This window comes from Mesoplodon mirus, assembly GCF_964341445.2.
Source record: "Mesoplodon mirus genome assembly, chromosome: 16".
NCBI lineage: Eukaryota > Metazoa > Chordata > Mammalia > Artiodactyla > Ziphiidae > Mesoplodon > Mesoplodon mirus.
Window position 1 is genome coordinate 2,428,594 of NC_138992.1, and position 6,000 is coordinate 2,434,593.

The window sequence follows — 6,000 nt, forward strand, 5'->3', positions numbered from 1 at the left end:
CCGCACAGCCCCGAGTCGAGGGGCACCAGCCAGACACGCCTGCCACCCTGGACAGGGAGGGTACGTGGCCTGGGAGACGGGGCAGTGACAGCCACTGCCACACAGCTGGCCATGAGGATGAAGGCCGTGCCCTGGACCAGCTCCACTCCGGCCTAGAGCGAGACCACGACAGCGCCCCTGAGGGGTGCTCTTAACCCAGGCCCCGAGCTCCCGGGAGCTGCCTTCGCCCAGCTCTCCCTTCCTGGAGCCCCTCCCGCCAGCTGCTGCGATGCCCACATCCTTCAAGCCCCAGCCAGACACCACCTCCTCTCAGAAGGCTACCTTGACTTCCTGCGCCAACACGACCTCAAAATCTTGGGGACACACTCTCCAGGAAGGTGACAGTCGTCTCCTGCAGGTCCTATTCACCCATGGTCCCTCCCAGGGTCAGGACCACCTTTCTCAGCCCTCTCCCGTCCCCCGCAGGGGCCAGTGCAGGCCTGGCAGCCCCTCAAGAGGCACGGGAAGGCAGGAGCCAGGCCAAGCCAGTAGGCTGCCTCCCCAACCCCACTACACCGCAGCCAAGCTGGTGGTGACGGGGGCAAGAGGGATGCAGGGCCCTGTTTAGAAGAGGCCGTCACGAGGGTACTGATTCATAAACAGGGTCCATCCAGACCCGGGCCCCAGGCCCCCAACTGCCATCAGGAGAGAGGCCCACAGTCAGTGGTGAGGGAAATTTCAAGTGAGACACAACATGCTGCACGTGGGCAGCCTGTCCCTGGGAGCTCCAGTATATGCCCCGCAGCCCAGAGCCCAGAGCAGTTGTGAATTTCCAGGGCTGTTTGACTGTCATCACTGAATCTGTACTGAACAACATGGGGCACTGTTTGGATGGTCCCCGCCCCCAATGTGGGTTCCTGAGCCCAGGAGGTACCGTCACAGCAGGGCCCCAGGCCCTCTCTGCCCACTCCCTGCACAGGGTCTGGCCCAAGAGCACAACTTGACAGACAGGGGAACTGAGACACCCACGGACGGCCCTTCCCGAGGCTGCAGGCATCAGAGACCGTAAATGGAGAGTCTGCCGGGCCGGTCACAACGGGCAGACGCAGGGCTGCAAGCAAGTCGCCTGGCCCAGGTGGCTTGGGCTTAACCACCAGGACTACCAGCTTTGTCCTGACCCCCCACCCAGTCTGCGGTGGGGTCCAAGGTCTGCTCCAAGCTCTCCATTCTCTAGACGAGAAAACTGAGGCCCAGGAAGAGCAGGGGGCAGCCCAGGGGCACCCAGAGAGGCCTGGCAGAGCCGGGGCCACGGCTCTGGGCTCCCTAGGGCTATGCGGAGGGGACTGCGAGGTCACCATGGGGAGCCCCGGGCAGCCTCGGGCACCCCCTGAGCTCCCGCATGGCGATTCCCAGCAGATGGGCCACTGGGCGGCCAGCCAGAGAGAAGTGAAGGCCCGGAGAAGGCTCAGCAGCTGGCCCGCGGGGAGATGAAAGGGGAGGGAATGTCTGGCTCGGCAGGGCCTGGTCCAGGCAAGGGAGGAGGGGGGCCTGTCCCAGCGCCAACTGACGATGCCCGGAGGGTGCCAGTGGAAGCAGCAGGAAGGGGCGCCTGCTGGGGGCAGGCGCAGAGCAGACAGCAGGTGAAGCCCACCGTAGGTAGCGGTGGGGCGGTGACGGGACACGCAGGCGGTCGCTGCGGGAACTCTGGGTGGGGTGGCGGGGAATCCTCATCACTCTCCCGCGCCTCTTCCAGGAAGCCTGAGTCACAAGAGGGGCCCCGGGGCCAGGAGAGGGGCCGGGAGCACCAATCCCATGGGAAGGGGACAGGGCAGGGCTGCCTGCCCGCCCGCCTCCTCCAGCTGGGCCAGCCCTTGCTTCGGGGTCTTTGTGCCGAGTGAGGCCATGGGAACAGGCTCCTGCAGCTCCCAGGAGGGACTGGGGGGATGGAGGAGCTGGTGACAGCAGGTCAGAGCCCCCCTTCTGCAGAAGGGGAAACTGAGGCCCCAGAGGAGAAAAGCTGGCCCAAAGGCAGATGGCTAATGACCTTTCATTGACGAAGGGGGCTCTGGGCAGCCAGGCCGGGACGCTGGGGAGACCCACAGCAGCACCCACGGACGTCCTGGCTGAGCCCTCTTCCAGCACATCAGCCCCCAGCCACGCACCAGAGACCATCCCTCCACCCTGCTCTAGAACACTCCATGGCTCCTGCCGCCCCTTCCCTCAGAATCTGAGTCAGGAAATAGAACCACAGCATGACACAGTCTGGGGGCTCCCAACCTTCCATCTGCCCACATCAGCCATGGGTGCTTCCTTCCCGGGGGCATCCGAATCTCCTGGGGGACGCGTGGGCGCACCTCAGAGAGCACCAAGCATCTGGGGGCACCTCCCCCACTGACAACCTTGGGATCCAGCCCCTCATTTGCTGGTGCAGAATGGAGACCCAGGGTGGTGACACCCACCCCTGGACTCATCCAGGACTCAGCCAAGCTCCGGCCAAGCACACAGTAGGTGCACAATAAAGGTGGTGGCCAGGAAGATCCAGGATAGAGAGGGCATTCGTGGCACAGAGGCCTGAGAAGCTGGGGCAGCGGGAGGACCGCGCAGGGCTCAGGTCTGATTGCCGGACCGGTTTCTCCTCAAGTCCCTTCTGGCGGTGATGGCCGAGGACAGTGGAACCCCACTCCAGCCATCCTGGGGGGTCGTCACCTTCTCCAGATGAGAACGCTGGTCTCCACGAGGCTCAAGCCACCTCCTTGCCCGCTGAGACCCTCGGGCACTGAGGCTTAGGTCCTCACATCCAAATGTACACACCAGGGACTTCACTGGTGGTCCAGCAGTTAAGACTCCACGCTCCCAGTGCAGGGGGCCCAGGTTCAGTCGCTGGTGGGGGAACTAGATCCCGCATGCTGCAACTAAAAGATTCTGGACACAGCAACGAAGATCCTGCATGCCACAGCTAAGACCCAGCACAGCCAAATAAACAAACAAATATTAAAAACAAAAACAAAAACAAATGTACACACCACCTGCCTTGCGAGGGCTCACAGAGGACACACACTCCCAGCTGAGGCCTGGGCGGAGGAGGAGACAGACCCCAGGCAGCAGAACGGTCACTGTGGCGGGAACTGGGCCTGGCTGGGGCTTCCACACACCTGGGCGGCCTTCCAGAGTCCCGACAGGAACAATTCCCAGCCCGCCCGGGGGACTCGGGGCCCTGGACCAGAGGTGGCGTGGGACAGAGGGGCCTCCTCCCTGAGCCGTCACTGCCCAGAGCCCCCGTGACCTCGGGAAGTGAGGAGCCTCGCAGAACTTTGGCCTCTCGCTGCAGGACAGGTGGACAATGACTCCAGTTGCTGGGGGACAGACCAGGATGGGGGAGGGGCCCGGCACACAGCAGGCACCCAACAGGCACCCAACACACCTGGTGACTACCTTCTCTGAGCCTCGGCTTCCCCACCTGGAAGGGGAGCCACCACCCCTCTCCCAGAGTCCCGGCGGCAGGAGACGCTGTGACCCTGGGGACATGGACCTGCTCCACACAAACGGACCTGCCCTCATTCCCTCCAGCCTGCAGAGTCCCTCCAGGCCCGGCTTCCTGGCCAGGAAAACGGCAGGGTGCGTTGGCCAAGCCCTGGGCCCCCCAGCCAGCCCGGCAGCCCACCTACCCACCCGCCAGAACCCCCAGCACTGAAGGCAGGGTCCAGGAGAGCAGGGTCACACCTGTTCTGTTCCCTGGTCCTCAGTGCCCGGAGCCCCACCTGGCAGAGTGGATCCTGGCCACATGCGTCAGTGGGCACACACAGGCCCACCCATCACGCGGCGTCACCATCCCAAGTGAGAGAAGGGTATTGTGAGGTTTGGCGGGGACATGCCCAAGACGGCACAGCCACCTGTGTGTGTGGGCGCCTCCACTTGACTGCCAGCTCCACGAGGCCAGGGCCCAGGTCAGTCTTGACAACAGCTTATCAGGGCCTGGCACACAGTAGGTGCTCAAGTTTTGGTGACTCAGTGAGAAAGGAATGCCTGACGGGCTGCTCAGAGCCAGACTGCTCAGGGAGGACCACCACCCAGACAACAAGGACACGAGGAGGCACAGCGCCACGGCCTGAGGCGGGACCTGCCATCGTCCACCCCTCAGTCCAGCACCGGGCCTGGCACACAGTGCATGGCAAGCACTATGGGGGTGTTGGGGGTGGCCAGCTCCTCAGGGGGACATCTGGGGGGCAGCCGCTTCTCCTGAATACCTGCAGCAAGGGAGGCCTGGGTGGCCGTGGGGAGACACCCCTACGCCTGCCTCAGGGCCCATTTACTCATCACAGCAGCCTGCCAGGAAGGTCAACCAGCACCCACTTCACAGGTGGGAAAACCAAGGCTCTGGTGAGGTCTGCAGGCTGAGGGGCTGGACATGACTCCACCTCTCTGGGCCTCAGTCTCCTCATCTGAGAAGTGGAGTTAAGAACTTCATGGGAGGATTTCAGGTCAGTGAGGCAAGGCGCCTGCACAGAGCTGCAAAGGGGTCTCCATTTGGGCAAGGCCACAGGAACCCTGTGTCTGCTGACCCTCTCTGGTCCACAGCCCCACACTGCTCCAGCCTAGGAGCAGGCCCCGCTGGAGTCCACACACCACTGATGCCCAGCACCCAGGCACCCACCATCACATGCAGGGCTGACCACAGAGCCGGCCAGCCAGGAGAGGAGGCACAGTGCATGCCCACCTGCCAGGGCTGGAATGCCCGGCACACTGTGACCAGCTGGCCTGGACTCTACCCACCCTCAGACCCGCTATCAGGGTCCGGCCTGTGGGGTCACCATGCTCCACCCAGGAAGGCCAGACCAGGGCGACAGCTGCTCTACTGGCCTGGAGCTAACACGCCACCCACCCCAACTCAACCGGCCACCAGCTAGCTGCCCGGGAGAACACAGGAGCGCATCACGAGCCGCCTGGGACAAGGCTGGGACCTGCTCTAAGCTGGGGGACTGCTTGGACAGATGAGGCACTGCCGGGCTACCAGCCCCAGAGTGGTCTAAAAGCCAGGGCGCGGACCTGTACCAGGACCTGGAGCTTAGCCTCGGCGACGTTCGCCGTCACCCCCCGCCATCACGACGCAGGGAATCCGGTGGGGTTGTGGAGGGCAGGAGCGCTAGGGACCAACTCCCCCCAAACTGTGCGGAGGAGGAAACTGAGCCAGGGGATGGGGGGCAGCACCCGACACCCTGCCGGCCCTTGGGGAAGAGGTACTCGGGGTGGGGGGTCTCCCGCCCCCAGAATCGTGGGAGGGGGGAGGGGGTCACGCCTCCCAGCCCGGGCGTCCCGTTGCCGCGGGGGGAATCGGAGGGCGGAGTCCCGAGCCGGCCCCCGGGCTGAGAGTTGCACGTGGCAGCCTCCAGGCCCGCGCTCGCGCCGCAGCGGCCGCCGGGAGCAGGGTCCCTGGACTTGGGGAGTCGGCCCGCCCTCGGCCCGCGCGCGCCCCGCCACGCGCCCGCACCACGCGCGCGCCCCCGCCCGAGCGGGCACGAGGAAACTGACCTGGCGGTCCGGGCGCCGGCTCCACGGGCGGAGGGCTCTGGGCGCGTGCGCGTGCACGAGGGTCTGGGGCGCGTGCGCGGCCCCGCTCCGGGCGCGCGGGCAGGGCTCGCCGCATCACGTGGGAGGTGCGGTCCAATGGGAGCGCTCCCCACACCGGGGAGACGCGGGCGCGCGCGCACGCCCCGGAGCCCCGCCCAGGTGGGAAGGGGCGTGTCCGTGGGTTCTGACTGTGGTCCAATATCCCTCGCAAGGCGGCTGCTGCAGGACACCGGGGTGCTTGCGGGGCGGCTTGACCCCGAGTGAGGGTTAAGAGGGCAGGGTGCACCGAGGCAGAGGGATGGAGTCTGGGGTCCAAGGGTTTCACGAAACTTCTGGAGTCCTGGACTTCCTCTTGTGTCGACGGCGGCTTTGCCCGACGCGCACAGCGGGTTGCCGTGAGGATGGGTTACGGAAAGCAGTCACCTGTCCCGGGGCTTGGGGTCAGACCGGGCCTCG

The 6,000-nt window shown here is 65.4% G+C and overlaps 1 protein-coding gene across 1 annotated transcript in view; it reads right to left on the bottom strand.

Annotated features, from left to right (window-relative positions):
* The window catches only part of PTP4A3 (protein tyrosine phosphatase 4A3), a 34,666-nt gene extending 29,087 nt beyond the window's left edge, over positions 1 to 5,579 (bottom strand). The window contains exon 1 of the mRNA XM_082601662.1: positions 5,506 to 5,579. The gene's annotated coding sequence lies outside the window, so the exon portion shown is untranslated. The remainder of the gene's footprint in view (positions 1 to 5,505) is intronic.
* Between the last annotated feature and the right edge of the window lie 421 nt (positions 5,580 to 6,000).